Source organism: Lissotriton helveticus, chromosome 1_1 (assembly GCF_964261635.1).
Source record: "Lissotriton helveticus chromosome 1_1, aLisHel1.1, whole genome shotgun sequence".
Lineage (NCBI taxonomy): Eukaryota > Metazoa > Chordata > Amphibia > Caudata > Salamandridae > Lissotriton > Lissotriton helveticus.
In genome coordinates this window covers 1997376381-1997395183 of record NC_136057.1, presented here as the reverse complement: position 1 = coordinate 1997395183, position 18803 = coordinate 1997376381, and the positions used below count along the sequence as shown (strand labels likewise).

At 42.3% G+C, this 18803-nt stretch overlaps 1 protein-coding gene across 1 annotated transcript in view; it reads right to left on the bottom strand.

Annotated features, from left to right (window-relative positions):
• The window catches only part of SLC35A3 (solute carrier family 35 member A3), a 236349-nt gene that overhangs the window by 19574 nt on the left and 197972 nt on the right, over positions 1–18803 (bottom strand). The window lies entirely within an intron of this gene.

Below are 18803 nucleotides of genomic sequence, written 5' to 3'. Positions count from 1 at the left end.
GACATGTCAGGGCCCCTAACCAACATTTTAGAGCTAGGTTATTATTTCAAAGAGTCTGCGACCCCCGTTTGATCTGGACTTCGTCGGTTGGGCCAAAAGGGCTATTTGCCAACCGGGAAACGCAAACAGTGCCAGATCAAGCGATTGGCACCAGTCCATCCTCCTTAAGCTCGACCCAAAACTCACTGAGCTCGCATCGTCACAGTCAGGTCTTGTGGCTCAGGGTTTGCTGTGGGAAACCCCTTTCTGAAAGAACTATTGAAGTTTGTGGCGATTTTCAGTAACTTGAAAAAGACTTAAAGATTACTCTATGAAGTCTTTTGCCCACTTTTTGGCCGAGCCCAGTGCATCCTAGGGCGAGCAGTCAGCCATGGTTTTTACCAAGACCCACAGCCAGGTTTCTATCAAACAAGTAGTACCAAGATTAATCCAACATTTCTACCTTGATTTCTCTCACCCACGAGCTACAAAAACCGTTTCTGTAAGGGACGATATGGATAGTCGTAAGGCTCTTCCAAAGAGTCTGGTGCCACAGGTGAGACTAATGCCACTTTTAGAAGTGCTGCTGGGGGGGCAGATCTAGGTTAATCGTACACAACTGGCAGAGTATTACACAAGACTTGTGGGTTCTAGAGACTGCACAGGGTTACAATCTGGAGTTTCACAATTCCCAGCGGCAGGCCTCCCACCTCCCATAATGTATTTTACCCAACAAGAGCAAGTATTTCCTTAGAGGTTCATGCTCCCCTGCGGAAAGGTGCCTTAGAGGTGTCTTTTCCACACTCAGTTGCACCTTCTTGGTGGAGAAGGTTGGAGGCGGGTCTCGCTTGGTGTTGAATCGGAAGGATTTCAATTGTTGGATCATTTACCACCATTTCAAGATGGTAAGAATCCATCTTTTAAGAGCTATTCTTCAAGAGAGGGATTGGATGGATCAGTTAGATTTAATTAGACAAAGTGTGATCAGTTGAAAACTGATGACATCCCTTAGGGCACTCCAATTTGTGGTGAAATCCTCCTCTATTATTCAAAAGATGATTTCAATAATTTTAAATCATTTTGAAGAGTTTATTTTCTCCTTTTTAAGTACAACACGTTTTGTCCAAAAATCAATAAAGTTTCCATTGAAACCATATATCCAATTCCATTTTATACATGATTGAATCGGCTCTGATGCATTTCGGGCTATGCCCTTCGTCGGGGAGCATTTGTGTACTCAAAGGATGGTAACATGGTCGGCAAAGTCTCGGAGAAAATAAACTCTTCAAAATGATTTAAAATTATTGAAATCATCTTTTGAATAATAGAGGAGGATTTCACCACAAATTGGAGTGCCCTAAGGGATGTCATCAGTTTTCAACTGATCACACTTTCACTCGCCCAAGGGTGGAGGGCGACACCATAGGAGCACCCATTCGAATGTGTATATTGTACTATTAAACTATATCCAGACACAGGTTGCGCACGGGCCAAATATATTTCATTGGATTCAGTTAGATTTAAAGCACACCTATCTCAGCAGTCCCATTTTTCCGCCTCACAGGCGTTTTATCCAGATTCTCGAGCAAGGTAGTTTTTACGAATGCAAGGTCCCCCCCTTTGGGCCTCTCCTATGCCCCTTGGTGCTTTACAAAGCTCTTGAGACAAGTGGTAGAATTCCAGAGAGCGCAAGGGGTGAGTCAAATTAGCTACTTGAACAACATAATTATCATAGCCCAATGTCCTCAGTTAGCACTCACACACTTGGAAAGGAGGATTCTCCTCCTGCACATCTCAGCTTCATCATAAACGGTCCTGACTCCCTCTGAATGATTAGAGTTGCTGGGTTTTCAGGTGGACTCTCTACTCTCCCAACTAATTCTTCCTCCCCAGAAGGTCCGGGGTATCAAGAAAAAAATTGAGGTTGACTGAGCAGGCAGACTTTATTCTGGAGGTCGATAGCTCGCATTGTAGTCCTGTTAGCCTCATCGATCCAGGCCATATTCCCTGGTCCCGTTCACTAAGATGAAGTCCATGGACAATTTTTCTAAGGTCCTTTAAACATTGCAACTATTTGTCAAGTCCACCGAATATGTGGCATGCATATAATTCTCAATCTTTCTACAATGAAATTGCATCCTTTTTTCGATCTAAGGTTCTCAATATTTATTCAGAATTCTCCACACCATCTGAGTGGGGGCATTCTATTTTGATGCCACTCTGTGCACTGGTCTCTCCATGTTCTCTTCCTTTCAATGCCACAGGTTGGAAAGCTTCTCTTTGGCATCAAATTGGAGCCCCCATTGGACCCCTGTCGTCCACAAATTTTACAGACTCCTGATGCAGTGGTGGAGTGACTTGCTTAGACGTGTAATGCAGGTATTGAGGAGGGGTGCATCCCCAGTGCCTGGAAAGAAGGTATGGCAAGCCCTCTACTGAAGTACCCTAATTCGACACGAAAAGGTCTCAAAACCTTCAGCCCAGCTCTCTATTGCCTACTCTGTGGAAGATCTTCAAGAAACATCTAAATCATCATCTTAAGGAGCTCACTGATAAAACAGGAGCTTCTGGACCCCCAGGAGGTAGGCTTTAGAAGCAAGCATTGTATGGAATCTGCTTTGGAAGCTGCAGTGGATTACATTAGACAGGTGGAAGGCAGCGGTCCTAGTCATGCGCAACCTGTTTGCTGCTTCTGATACTGTCTCTCCAACTCTCCTGACATCTTGCCTCTTTAAAGTAGGTGTCAAGGCTAAAGCCCTCAGTCTGCTGGAGTCCTTTCTGGTTGCCTGATGTCAGACACTTATGTAGTGTAGTTCCTATTTTCCCAATAGGCTCTGCGCATTGGAATAGTACCTACAGCAGTAAAGGCCTAGGCCAGACGTTAACTAGGTCTACTACTGTCGATACTAGACTTAATTTTTGGGTTTGCCAGCTAAGCTCAGAGTTCGCTAGAAACTTTCTCGAATGTTCAAGGAAGGATTAACTCCCCTGATTAGACAAGAAGGGATTTAGTTTCTGACAACCATAGAACATGACAACTTTGCTCTCCCCTAATCAAGAGTCAATCTCAAGAGTCGTGTGAGCACAAGGCAATTATTTTACTCAGTCAGTACGTGCATTCTTAGTCTCATCAGAATGTAGAGAAAAGGAAGAGACGGGCGTGTTCAATAAAAGATGTTATTTATTGATCAGTCTCTTTTCTCGTACAAGAGAAATGGATCGATATTATTGCAATACTTATTGTTAAGTAAAGTGCATACATTAGAAGCAATAGTATAAAATAATACTGTAAAAACATTGATATGGTTTCTGAGCCATATGATGTTTAAAATGATTAAAATATATTTACATACACATATACATTTGACTAAACGTACTCAACTGGTGTTTCTAAATACGCCTACCCCGTGTACCTGACCTAAGTCTAATGCGTGGGCGGGAATAGAAAGTTACAGTTTAAGTTAAGTTTGTTTTTGCCAAGTGAATAACTAAAGAATTCTCTGTGAGGGGTTATTCAGTTCTGTACCTGGAATTTAGGATGAATGAGGAATGGTATCTCTTTCTCTGCTCTCGATATTCCAGGCTGCCTGCGAGGGCTACCCGGAAGCGCCGGTGCTGGGTCTCTCGGCTTGAGATAGCAGCGCGTCTCTCAGCGCGTCAGGAAGGCGGGGCTGTTGCCTGCGGGGTCTGCTTCTGCTCTCGGCTTCGGCAAGTATGGCTGCTCCGTCTTGTCACCACGCGTGTGTTTGCATAGGGCAAGGTCGGCAATATTTATACCTTAAAGGTGCCGGGATTGACGTAAGGATGGACATAGGTACGTCAATAAAGATGTCATACGACTTGCTCGTTAGCACATTCTTTACTAAAGTTCTCTGTGAAATCAAAACAATGGCCGCACGGATTATCCAGGTTGTCATAGGTTTGATTTGTTATGAGAACGTCGTATGCCTTATCAGGGGCTGGAGGAATGTCGCTTGTCTAATTAGATCTCAAGCGTTATGACCTAATCAGATAACACGTTCCTGTGCCGTAGTGTGACTGCGTCAGATAACGGTATCTGCATCATGGGGGTTTTCTTGCCTCATGGGCTGACTGTTAGTTAACTAGCTAGGTAGTTTAACCAGAATAGGGTCAGGAATAGGGGGATCGATTCAGAACCTATAGAAATACACGACACCCACTCCACGCTAACTATGGTCATATCTACTAATCTATGCATAGTATAACATAGTACAACATACTATAGAGTATAGTGTATACCTTACCACCCCAAAATACATAAATGCATTTTGAAATTTTCAAATATACTGAAAAATTGCAGTCATATATATTGTATGCACTTAAGCTATGAATTAAATGCAAAAGTAAGCACGCATTTTATGCATTATTGCTTGTTGGTATATGAGAAATACACATGAAATGGCTCTTAATATGGCTATACAGAAAGAAAAGTCGAAACCATTTCATCACATAATATATTTTGTGAACATACCAGCGGGCAGCTAAAGTCTATATAAAGTCTATAAAGTATCTAAAAATAGAAATCTTAGTTCTCTAGGAATAGTTTTCTTACTTTAAGCAGAAGATCAGTGTCCCGGGGAAAAAAATATATAGAAAAATATTTTAAGGGCTTGCTGAAAAAAGTTGCTGTCCGTGAACTGGATTGTAATTGTTCATGTGACTTTATTTTTAAAGTTGAAGGCCGAATTCAGGGAACGCCGTGTGCGAGTTTACTCAAAAGTCTCTATTTCTGTTCCGGAGAGAACATCATATCATTCAGGCTTTCGAAAAAACTGTCAACAGCTTCATGGGAAAGTTCCTCTAAGTCGGAAATAGGGGTAACCATGCATTCGTGCGCATGATTGTCTCCATTGACATTCTGATTTGCATTGCTGACAGAAGGTCGTACCTGTTCGATGCTGCTTTCATCTTGAACTTCACTACTCTTCAATCGTAGTGGTGAAGATTCCAGGAATGCCGTCATCAGAATTGGCAGCCTTTGAGGGCAGCACAGTGCGTGAACCTTGGTAGGAACCAACAGTGTATCTGCATCCACCGGCGCATCCGATTGTAGCGTCAGACAGGTGTCTAACACGCATTCTTCTCCGCATAGCAGACACCTTAGTACAGGTAAAACACACCTTTGCCACATTGGTCGAAATGATAGAAACCAAGTCATGTTTAGGTCTCTAAGCCGGGAGAGTCCCAGGATTTTTGATATCCGGTCCCGGTATCCAATGGCTAGGATCGTATCTTCCATTGTCGCGAGAGTTTGATCTGTGACATGGGTTGCCATAACGAAAAATAAGGACTAGGAATAGGATTCCTGCAATTAGTCCCAGGATCAGGGGAAGTCCGCCAAAAATCGAATGGACGAAATCTGGAAAAATACCCAGTATGGCTTTGAATGGTGTTAATGCCATCGAAAATACTGTCTTAAATACCTTTGAGACCCCAGTGGTATCAGAAATATTTAAGATTTCGCTCAGGATTTCCGCGAAATGTACGGGGGAATTAGTTGATAATAATGTATGTATCTCTGCAGTCGTCCTTGCGACTTGTAGATCATACGTTTCTTTAGATGACGTGAGCCTTGTAGGCGTCTGAAGAAGCACTGTTTTCATTCTGCTTAAAGTATCTATTCGAATAGAAGTAATTTTCAAACCGGGCCATGCCCTTGCCTCCCTGTCTGGAAAGGAGCTGGGGAATAAAGAACGTCCACAGCACTTGACCTTCGCCGTCGTAGTGACGAGATAAGGAGTCCCGGGCATAAGACTACAACATCTGCGGTCTACAATAAGAATGTAACTCCCATTATAGAGTCTTTGAAAGAATGGTTCTATTTCAGTTGCAGGTGCGCCTTGCTGATGACATGAAAGGTTGTATGAATTCCCTTCACAGGCTCCGTGCAAACTAATACCGTTACACAGAAGCGTGCCGCTTAGTGACATAGCACAATTGTTGCCACTAAGAAACACTTTCTGTCCTTTGTTACTGACACATGCATGTGAATAGGGCAGGTTCCAAGTTGTTTTAAGGTACCCCTTTCCCAATTTCTCGTACATGCCAGCCTGTATATATTTTTGGCAGTATTGAAACCTGAAGGTTGAGATTGGAATATTTATGATTCCGTGGATTATCCATTCACTGACAGGTCGTTCTGACATTGTCATTGGTAATCTTTCTAGTTTTTCAATGCTCAAGATTGTATAATCAGCACCCTTCTGCGCCATACCGATTTGTCTATCAGTAAGGTTAAAGATTTGGAATAGTGACGTTGTGTTGATTAAACGCCAAGGCACGTAGCCTGAACGCAGATTTTGTAACGTCCAGCCAAGCTGTACAATAGAACGCAATTGTGACTGTCCATGTTGTAATAACAGTAAGTCTTGCGATAATATCTTTGCTGTTTTATAACGCGCTCCATTACTCCAGAGTATCCTGGCGCGAAAAAGGGAAAGAAGAAAAAAAAAAAAAACAAAAAAAAAAAAACAAGCAAGTGGCCATCTAAAGGAAACATGACACTAATAGGCTGTTAAAAAAAGATGAGTTTTTAGTGCTTTTTTAAATGAAACAAAATTTTCAATCGATCTCATGGAGAGAGGAAGGGCGTTCCAGGACCTGGCTGCGACAACAGCAAGCGAGTATCCTCCTAGTCGTACTCGCTGGAAGCGGGGCACACTCAAGAGGTTGCAGCCGGCTGAACGTAGCGGCCGTGTGGGGACATAGCGGCTAAATCTTTTTCTTAGATAGGATGGTCCCATGTCATGGACTGCCTTAAATGCTAAAGTGAGAATTTTAAAAGTTATCCTTTGAGCAATCGGCAGCCAATGAAGTTCCTTAAGGTGTGCTCGCACGCTTTCTCTGCTGGGAATGTTATACAGCAGCCGTGCTGTCGCATTTTGGATAATCTGCAATCGGGCAACTAAAAAAGCTGGAGTACCGCTAAAAAGAGAGTTGGCATAGTCGAGCCTAGATAAAATTAGAGCTCTAGCAACCGACTCTCTAGCTGATGATGGCAGATACGGGAAGAACTTTCTCATGGCTTTTAGAGACCCGAAGCACACAGCAGTAAGTTTTTTTATGTGTGCCTCGAATCTCAGATCCTCTCCAAACCAGACTCCCAAATTCTTGGCAGCGATAGTAATTGAGCCTGGCTGGGGAAAATCAGACGGCCACAAGAGGTCTCTGAAATTAGAAGGAAATTGGCCATACAGCAAAATTTCTGTCTTGTCTTCGTTGCACTTCAGCTGTGCAGCTGCTAACCAGTTAAACACAGCGGAAAGGCACGAACGGACAACCTCTGTGTTAGTTGCTGCATCCTTCCAGGTAAATAAAAGCTGCGTATCATCTGCATACGCTATGATTTTTGCTCCCATTTGTTCAGCAAGCACAATAAGGGGGGTGAGATAAACATTAAAAAGCAGGGGACTCAATGTGGAGCCCTGAGGAACCCCGGTAGTGAGGGGCCTGACCGAGGATGAAAAAGGTGGAATCCAAACCTGCTGAGACCTATCCGATAAAAAAGATTCCACCCATTTCGATGCCGAGCCCACCACACCAATTCCCGCTAGGCGGGTAAGAAGGAGTGAATGAGGGACAGTGTCAAACGCGGCAGAGAGGTCTAATAAAATCAGAGCCGCTCTGCCGCCACTGTCCAGACACTCCCTAATGGCCTCAGTAATCTCCACCAGCGCCGACTCAGTGCTATAAGCTGCACGGAAGCCAGACTGGGCAGGGTGTAAGAGTTCCGAGGTTTCTACAAAGGCATTAAGCTGGGCGAAAGCTAGTTTCTCCCCAATTTTTGCCATAGCTGGTAGGAGAGATATAGGTCTATAATTACTAGGCACAGAAGGATCTGCACCCACCTTTTTTAACAAAGGAAGCAACTTAGCCTGTTTCCATTCATTAGGAACCCTGGCTGATGTAAAAGATAGACCAATTATTTGAGAAACCTCAGGAGCCACTGCTTCTGCCACTTCAGCCAACACCCTGGCCGGGCAGGTGTCACCTGGGGCACCAGATTTTAACGACTTGATTGCCACGAAGGCACGAATCTGCAGTTTGCAGCTCACAGAAATGAATCAGTATACTATTCTCCAAAAACAGGTAAAATACGAGGGACTGATGATTGTCTAGTTAGTATATCGATTGCTGATGACACAATGCTGTCCAATGAAAAAATTCTGGAGGACAGAGTCATTAACCCATTGTCCACTACAGAAAGTGATTTTTCCAAATTAATACGATCAATTTCACGTATTCTCTCTGCTGTCTCAATTTGAGTAACCTTCCAGGCCTCATTGTATGCTGCATATACAGAGGCTGCTATGAAACGCTTATGACGCTGTTTGCGTGGTCCCAGTATGAAATCACGCAAGTCAGCACCATCAGTAAGTAAAGTTAGGTGTTGCTTAATTTCAGGCAGTGTGGAAGTTTGTAGCCATTGAAGGCATAATTTGCCCACACTGTAGGTTGTTATTATCCCTGGGTGATGTCTTTGGGGATATCTAGGGTCTGGCCTGGTCATTTTGAAACCCTGTGTTTTATTCAGGAATCTATCTTGACAGTTATTTGTATCTGTGGGCCAGATCAACCATTGTTTCCAATCAGGATGTGTTCTGTTTTGGTTAAGTATATGGTTTATGTCTATTTCTTCATCTGTTTCAGAGCTATTGCTAAACATTGTCGGCTTTGGAATAGACAGGTTATTTAAATCTTTGATTTTGGCTAAGCCAAGACAGGTGGTTTGTTGAACAGTGTCATTTAAAAATATCATTTGTTCTGGGATCATGCAGGCTCTAAACAAAGCTTCTAAACCCTGTACTTGCCATTCTTTTGTACCCCAAACACTTTTCAAATCAACATTTTTGTCCCAATAATCAAATCCAAAAGTATTCATTTTTTCAAAGAACGAATCAGAATAAATCAATTTTGTGTTGGTTATCATGGTTTTCATCCCTGTCTTGTTTGACAATTTGTAATAAAATGTTTCAGCATTAGTTATGTTAAAACCTGAAAAATATGAATATTTGTCATAAACGGTTCTAGAGCTCCCTTTTGGAGGTGTAGCACAATGTTCCCATTGATTATAATTTAAAACATTTCTAGGTTGTGCAGATTTATGCAAGAAATGGTTACCATAATGGTTATAGCAATACATACTATCATAATTTGTAGAACCCTGCAAATAATCATGTTTTGTAAATTTAGCAGACATTACTAAGTCAGACATCATATTATTTATACTTTCAAAGTCCCAATCATCAGCAAATGAGTTTGGTTTTGCAAAATCACCCAAGGAGATCTTGATTTGGTGTGGATATTTCAGGATCTCGACCGGACCATAAATTTCATAGTCAGTGTTGTCCCAGGCTACCCCACCAGGTATTGGAATTGCTGTGAAGTTGGCTGAAGAAAGTTCTGAAGAAAGTTCTCGTTTCTTGACGTGTGAAGATGTGTGTGGTTTGAGGACCAAGTTGATGTTCTGACTTGCTGTGTCCATTTTAGCATATTTTCCCTCAATGAAGCGTCCCAAAGTAAATACCATGATGAGCCAAAGTATGAGGATAAATGCACCAAAACCCACCCAAAATTCAATCCATGGAGAAACCAGATATGTTTCTTTCAGTTGTTTCAAAAGTTCCTTAGCTTTGTCTTTAAAGGATTTTGATGATGGCTGTGTCTTTTGTTCACTGAAGCCGTCAGAGGAATCATCGAAGTTGATGAAGTAACCAGATGCAGTTCTGTCAATTGTTCCAATTGGTTCAGGATTTTTGTTTTTTGCATTTTCACTTGGTACTTCAGTATAGATTGGTGTCTCTCTGCTAAATGTCTTTATTTGGGTTTTCAGAGGTCTTAGTTCTATTGCATTGTTGCATAGTCCTTGTTGTGCTTCTGTAGGCGTTTCGAATGTGATGAGCCTCTTTGATAGGACCTCTGTACTGGTAGCAAACCTTGGTGTTCTGCTACTTATTGGGAGTCCACTTGGCCTACTGTTTGTTATCGGCCACATGTTGTGGTTTTACCAGGTCGATGGATACAACTCGGTTCTCCTTTTTTCCAGCAAGTGGCGGTAGTACAACTGATCTTGTCCCGTTGACAGACAAGACAGGAACTGCTTTTCTGTAAGAAGGCCCAAATTCCTTCTTTACCGCGATCTTCTCCCTGACTAGATCCCCGACTTTTGGAATCCAGACAGGTCTTGCTGGGACAGGTGGTGAATCTTCAGTGGTCGTTGGCTGTTGTTTCAACTGTATGTTGCTCAGGTCTTTTCTTGTTTTGTTTAAGTCCTGCAAAATAGCCAAACGGTCTTTGACATCAAAGGTTTTTTCTATTACCACTGAAGTCTGACTATCAAGGTCAGAGATCAACATCCTAGTTCCGAATAATAATTCGTACGGACTGAATCCCTTCAGAGAATTTCTTGGCAAGTTATTTAGACTACGTTGGACACTTATTAGATGTTTGACCCACCCAGCTCCCGAACCTAATATCCTTTCTATTATAGATTGCTTTCTGCCTTGGTTTTTTCTTTACACCGTCCCATACCCTCAGGAAGGAAGTGAGAAGATTCCCGCTGGGCTGTGCTCATTTGGCCATGTTTCCCCCCCAGGCTGGTTTGCTTGAGTGAAAGAAATGGTCGAACGTAGCATGCTCTTAGCGTATATGCCATTTAGACTCGCAAATCTTGTATAATAGTCCGGACGTCAGCCAAGTGCTGGTGATCTACATTATAAGTGGAAACTAGCCTGTATATGTTAATCGCAAGCCATTCTTTTTGCTGGTAATATTATCTGCCTTGATACGACGAGGTATTAAACTGCTTCTCTCCCCACTGCGATCTCTGTTGCAGTTTGGGCAGTTTTTTACAAACATGGTGTAGTGCAGGCTCATGCCTGGCCACCAGTACCGTGATTGTAATTCTTCCAGAGAATCTTTTAATTTAAGGTGTCTGTGTCCCTCGCCCATGTGTGCGTCTGCGATTAACAAGTTTCTCCTGTCCATGTTTGGAATCACTCTATCCCCCACTCCAGGGATTCGAGCAAAAGGGACGGAGTTTGCATCGATTATGTATGTATAATTGAGTGGATAATTGATCGGTAACGCTGAGCAGTCGCCTTTTGATGACGTTTTCACCGCCAGCAATGTTTCGCCGTCAATGTATTTTAATGTACGCTTTTTTCGATCTACGGGAGCCGGTTTACTGGCTGCCGCTGCGGCTGTTTCAGCCAATGAATTCCCTACAACGTGAACGCCATCACGCTGGTGACTCAGTGAGTGTGTCACGTGAGTCTTTGGTAGTTCTTTTTTCAAAAGAGCTACTTGTTCCCAGAGCAGTCTCTGCTTTATTGGTGCATCTGTGTCATCTTTGTAACCGTTCTGAATCCATGTCTGCAAATCCTTGTTATATGCTTTGACGCAGTAATATGAATCTGACACTATAAGTGTCGGGAATTCGCGATCCGCATTATCTAGCGCCATTTTCAAAGCTAATATTTCAGTTTGTTGTTCTGAATTGGTTTCTACTGAGTGTGTCTTTGTTAATAGAGGTCTTAGTTTACCTCCGTGCCACACTTCTTTTGTAATCTCACATGTGGGGTTGTATGCTTGTTCTCCCCAAACGGAGGGTTGAGCATGTCCGTCTGTATAGATTACACAGGCGTAATGTCGTAGAGGCAGAATGTCGATTGGCAGAGGATACGTCTTTTCATATTTTAGATTTTTCAATTCTTCTAGTTCTGGATCAAAGTAGTAGTATACTTTGTCCGTTGTGATTGAATTCACCCATTGTATCCATTCCGGATTCAATGTTGTTGTTGGTAAATTACACGGTGTTGTTAGTGCCTCGAAGGCTGATTCAGCTGTTCTGACTGTGATATGTCTACCGTCAGCTATGTCTTTTTCTCTAGCTATTGCGGTTTGAACTGCTTGAACAATTTTTCCTTTGTTGCTGAATCTCTGTTCAGCTTTTGTGTACAAGTGTGATTTGAATGCAATTGGTACCTTATCTCCCTCATTAGAGGTTAGGTATGTGAATCCGCATCTCCCTGGGATGACTCGGATCACAAGGTTGCGTGTATTATCACGGGTTTCTAATTTTGTTTTAATTAGCATGTCTGTTTGTAAGGATCTCAAAATTTCTGTGTGTGCTTGAGTCCAACTGGATCTTTTAAAGTCTGGTTTAATTAGATCATAAAGGGGTTTGACCCTTTCTGCGTAATTTGCAATATATGTTCTTCCGAAATTTAGGAAGCCTAGAATTGACTGTAGGTTTTTTAGTGTTTTAGGAGCTTGGATTACGGCACATTTCTCTAGGAAATTGTCTGCCAGGCTTTTACCTTCACTTGATAACTCATATCCTAAGAATAGGACCGTCAGATGGGCAATTCTGGACTTTTTAAAGTTGAATTTGTAACCCTCTGCAGCGAAACCAAGTATTATGGTGTTCACTCTTTTCAAGTGAGTTTCCAAGTCATCATCTGTTAAGTAAATGTCATCGACATAAGATAATGCTTCATCATCATATAGTTGTAGTAATTCTGTTACTCTCGCTGAGAATACCCCCGGGCTGTTCTTGTACCCCTGGGCTAACCGACAGAATTGTTTTTGAGTGCCATTTACTGAGAAAGCTGTTAAATATCTGCTCTCTGGTGCTATGTTTTGACAAAAGAATCCATTGGAGATGTCCAAGGTTGTTTTGTATTTTTTGCGCACTATGTTATTCATTAGTGCAGCACTGTGTGAGTTTTGCACTGCAAAGGTTTTGCAGCATGTGTTAAGGTGTCGGTAATCCAAAACTAGACGATATGAGTTGTCTGGTTTGGCGACTGGAAACAAAGGATTGTTCATTTGTGAGGTGCAAGTTTCAATCACCCCCTGGTATTCTAGCTGATCTAGTATTTCATTTACTTGTTTTTTAGCTTCTTGCTTGATTGGGTACTGCCTTTGTGCAGTTGGTTGTGATTTTAACTGGACTTTGTGAGGAGGAGAATCCTCATCCCATCCTACATGATTTTTATATAAAGCAGGTGCTAAGGCCACTGCCCACTTTCTAGCAAGTGTATATTTTTTATGAATCGGTATTTGATTCGAGAAGGCAGGCATAATTACTTCTTCGCCATGAGGGCACTCCCTGACAAACTCTGGTGGCCAGTCTTTTTCAGCTAGAAGGATGTCATAGCCTTTGGAGAGGTTATCCCAAAATAGTCCCCTAATTTTCCTAGTCTTATCTCCCTCTATACGTAATGTTATCTCGTATATTTTGTGGGGCTTGCTAACTCTGGTATCTGCAGTTTCCACTTGAAGGTATTCATTCGTGTCCACTGTCTCCAGATGATTCATAAGGACTTTGCGAGCTATGCTCACCTCTGCTGCGCTGTCTAGCATTGTCTGAGCCCACTCTCCGTTTTTCAGTTGTGTCCTCAGTATTCTCGGCATTGTTAACTACCTTGATACTGGCTACCTTCTTTTTTGGAAATTGTGATTTCTTTTTCAGTTGGCAGGTTCCTTGTCTTTGGACTTGGCGTGCTCTTCTGATCGTCCTCTTCTTTCCGATTTCTGCGAGGAATTCTGAAAAGATTGAGAGGGACGTGTATCAATGTCTTGATATCTATCAGGTTTTTTAATATTATCCCTATTTCTAAGGTTATATCTATTCCCAGAGGGGTCACTCTGGGGTGACCTTTGTCTCGGGTTTGGAGATTTCTCTCTTCGCCTAGGAGACCTTCCTCTGGACTGGAATTTCTTTTCTTTAGGATTGGATTGTTTATTTCCATCCCAGTTCTTTTTTGGTGAATTATTATTATTATTAAAAAACATTTTTTCTGGACTTGTAGTCAGTTGCGGTTTTACTGGTATTCCACCTAGACTATCTCTGCCTAGTTCTTCATAGGATTTTTCTATGATTCTGGCAATTTCAGCTGGTTGGTCTGCTATATCTGTCTCTTTTAACCTCTGGCGGATCGCCACGTTTGCTGCTTCACCTTTTATGTTGGCTAATAATATAGCAGAGACCTGCTTGAAGTCTTTCAGTAGTTTCATACCAAGAGTTAAAGCAGGTTCTGGACCGTATTCATCTTGAATTTGTTTTAGCACATCTGGTATTACCGAAATGGATGGAACACCGTGCGTTTTTGTATAGATGGAAGCAAAGACTGTACCCCAAGTGTCACAGTCCTCAATGTGTGGTGCGATTCCCATTGGGAGACATATAGTCAGAATCCTGTGTTTTTCCAGCGGGGTGGTGTCAGGAAACACCGCCTCTATTTGGGTAATTTTCTGTGCCAACCAGAATGGTATCTGTTCCCGTTTAGCTGGAACTTTACCTAGGCAGGATTGGATGTTCTGTGGTGTAATTTTATTTGTGTTCCCCTGGTGAGGGGTCAGCTGTGGAAGTTTAATCGCTGGCTGAATTGTTGAAGTCCGCATTACATACTGAACTAATTGTCTGTGAATTTTTAGTAGTTGTTTTAGCTGTATTAACAGCTCTACTGCAGGCATTCTTTCGATGTCTGGATGTGGTGTGTATCCGGCTAAGACCGGCCACGTTGCTCCTGGTCTTCCTAAAGGACCGAGCCTTGTAATGTGATTGTTATGTATTAGGGCGCCATCAAATAAGAGCAAATGCTCTTGGAATTTGAGTGGTACTTCCACCTCCTCGAAAGGAGTGTACGTTTCAGGAGGTTCCTCTACTTTGTAATAGTGGAAGTACTTTGTTACAGCATTTGCTGCTGGAAAATGTATCCATGTATAGTATACCTCTGTCTGCCGATATTCGTGTGCCTCAATTACGAATATGACTGTGCCACCTCTAGGTGTCAGTCCATTTTCTATAAGTTTTAAGGTTATAGATCTCCTTTTAATGACCGGAATGAGTATTATATCCGCGTCTGCTGCTTGCATGGTAGCATCAGCATCTGCTATTTCAGTAGCTAATCTAATTGCCTCTCTTTCTCCATCACTGTCTCCCATTTTACTGACAGGATGGTATTATTTTTGTTTGCAGATCAGGTTTCTTATGGAAACAGAGATTAGATGCACAATATTCTGGAACTGTTTTATCCTTCAACGTTGACTAGACCAAGAACCATACATAGGAGTTCCCTCCTGCGAGGTTTTGGAGGATATAATAACCTTTCACCCACTCCAGACGTCTTTGGAGTATTTGGGAAAAGGGGTCTGAGTGAGAAAGCACGACTGAGTTACTCTAAATGTCTTACGTTAGTTTTATCGCCCTTTCCAAACGCGTTGGGCGCCATGTAGTGTAGTTCCTATTTTCCCAATAGGCTCTGCGCATTGGAATAGTACCTACAGCAGTAAAGGCCTAGGCCAGACGTTAACTAGGTCTACTACTGTCGATACTAGACTTAATTTTTGGGTTTGCCAGCTAAGCTCAGAGTTCGCTAGAAACTTTCTCGAATGTTCAAGGAAGGATTAACTCCCCTGATTAGACAAGAAGGGATTTAGTTTCTGACAACCATAGAACATGACAACTTTGCTCTCCCCTAATCAAGAGTCAATCTCAAGAGTCGTGTGAGCACAAGGCAATTATTTTACTCAGTCAGTACGTGCATTCTTAGTCTCATCAGAATGTAGAGAAAAGGAAGAGACGGGCGTGTTCAATAAAAGATGTTATTTATTGATCAGTCTCTTTTCTCGTACAAGAGAAATGGATCGATATTATTGCAATACTTATTGTTAAGTAAAGTGCATACATTAGAAGCAATAGTATAAAATAATACTGTAAAAACATTGATATGGTTTCTGAGCCATATGATGTTTAAAATGATTAAAATATATTTACATACACATATACATTTGACTAAACGTACTCAACTGGTGTTTCTAAATACGCCTACCCCGTGTACCTGACCTAAGTCTAATGCGTGGGCGGGAATAGAAAGTTACAGTTTAAGTTAAGTTTGTTTTTGCCAAGTGAATAACTAAAGAATTCTCTGTGAGGGGTTATTCAGTTCTGTACCTGGAATTTAGGATGAATGAGGAATGGTATCTCTTTCTCTGCTCTCGATATTCCAGGCTGCCTGCGAGGGCTACCCGGAAGCGCCGGTGCTGGGTCTCTCGGCTTGAGATAGCAGCGCGTCTCTCAGCGCGTCAGGAAGGCGGGGCTGTTGCCTGCGGGGTCTGCTTCTGCTCTCGGCTTCGGCAAGTATGGCTGCTCCGTCTTGTCACCACGCGTGTGTTTGCATAGGGCAAGGTCGGCAATATTTATACCTTAAAGGTGCCGGGATTGACGTAAGGATGGACATAGGTACGTCAATAAAGATGTCATACGACTTGCTCGTTAGCACATTCTTTACTAAAGTTCTCTGTGAAATCAAAACAATGGCCGCACGGATTATCCAGGTTGTCATAGGTTTGATTTGTTATGAGAACGTCGTATGCCTTATCAGGGGCTGGAGGAATGTCGCTTGTCTAATTAGATCTCAAGCGTTATGACCTAATCAGATAACACGTTCCTGTGCCGTAGTGTGACTGCGTCAGATAACGGTATCTGCATCATGGGGGTTTTCTTGCCTCATGGGCTGACTGTTAGTTAACTAGCTAGGTAGTTTAACCAGAATAGGGTCAGGAATAGGGGGATCGATTCAGAACCTATAGAAATACACGACACTTAGGTGTGCACAGTTTATTGCAGAATCTTTTCATCTCCCCTGCAGGGTTTCTCACTAATTCCCACCCTCTTTAAATAGGTATGCTTTGTCACTAGCCAAACGGATTCAATCCTTTTGTTTTCGGGTGCGATTGTATGCGGAGGACATATTATTTTCAACATCATGAATGAGGTCTCCTTAGTTGCAGCCAGGTTCAGGACTTGCTTGCTAGAATTAAGCAGATGGATGAAGGATACTTGCCAAAATTTGAATGCTGAGAAAACTAAAGTACTGGTCTTGGGCTCAGTTTGGACTTCTACGTGGAAGCAGTAAGATTTCGGTCACCCTCCATCTCCAGTGAGATTGACCAGGAATCTTTGACTATTGGATAAACAAGTCAGCCAGAACACCAGTTCTTGTTTTCACATTATTAAATCCTTAAAAAGTGTATCCTTATATTCCAGTTGAGCTGTGTAAAGTGGTTGCTCTTGCTCTGGTGTCCTACTTCAATTTGCTGCAGCTCAATATTTATCAAGTCTTATTCAATAGATTACAGGTGACCCGAAATGCAGCGGTCCGATTGTTTCTGGATAGTCTCAAAGTCCAGTCTGCAGTTCAGGAGGTGAGGGGCACTTCACAATCTTGGCCCCCGTTTTCTGAGATCTAAATTCCAGTGGTACGTACCCAGTAAGGTGTGGTGATCTGTCAACAACATGTCTGTCGTTGTGCCTAAAATAGGCAGAGCTAGATCGGGTGGCAGATCTTTCCCATATGCCACAGCTAGACTGTGGAATACATTGCCCCGTCACATTTGCAGGGCTTAAGGACCATTATCTGTTTAGAAGGCATTAAAAGAAGTGGCTCTTTCCCTTTGGTTGCCCTTAGGGTTCTCTCCTGTTCACATTTCTTCCCTGGCTTCCATTCGCTCTTCTTGTTTTTCTTTTTTAGCTCTGTGGCACCTACAGGTATTGTGCATTCTATAAAACTCAATTCAGACTCCAAACGGCCCGCCAGCCACCGGCTCAAGCAGACGTTGCCCGCTGCGCCCCACCCAGACAGGCCTCTACCCCCTTTCTTCACAGCCAGCCTGACCCCCAGCACTGTCCTCCCAGCTACCCAGTCCTGAAGATGATCCTGACTGATTAGGATTGAAACGTCGTCAACTCCTCAGCGCAACTAATAGCGTCAAAACCCCTTGTGGTTCAATCAAATTGTTCAGTTATTACATACCCTAATATTATAAATCATTCTTTTTGAACCACAAAGTCTTCACTGTACATATTTCACAAATTTGTCACCTTGCGCCTCTTCGCTGATCTCACATTGTTACTCGTGTCGCCACATATTTATGTCACAATCACAATAGTGCACAAAGTCCACTTCGGGCTGCCTTTGCATTCTATGCCTACAGTGCTGCTACAACTGTATTTTCATTTGTAAACTTCAAATATATGATGCCATGAACACATTTATAAAACTTATTCGGAGTCTCCCTTCTTCTTTTCCTTGTAATGTTCATACTTGCCTAACTGACTCCCTTATAATGGATCTTAGACATTCATCTGGTTTTAGACCTACCTCCCAGGTTCCAGTAGTAGCTAAAGCTGCTGGGACATGGTCACAATGTGGCAGAGGAAATATTTTCAATAATCTGCTTTCCTCAATTTTAAGTAAGCTAGGATCAACCTCCTTAGAGTAGCAGAGCAAATGCTGTTGGCCATCTATAGAACATTTGATACATCACAGATGAACGCAGAGTCATGGCCTTGATCCTTGTGGATCCACCTTCTCTATGCGACATAAATGAACATTATCTCATCAACTACTTAACTTGGGACAGCTCTAATTAGATTGTGTGCCATTCTGAAAGGTTGGTACGAGACTTTATCTCACACATTGTGCCCTTGACCAAGCAGTGGTACTACCCAATATGGAGTTTACAGATTAAGGACACAAAGGTGTTAAACCACTCATATTCATATGAAGGAGATGGAAACACTGAAGATACATAACAGAATGATTTTAAACATTTCTGGGCAACAGGTAATTTCCTCCCTCTCATTGTTTTCCCAGAAACAATGACTTCCTTAACAAAGGACCTTCACTCAATCCAAAGACTATCAACACTTAACATCCACTTGAAACTCATCTCAAATGTTGCCCTATTACATACTTTTTCTAGTTACATTTTGTTCATATTTTCTTAGATGT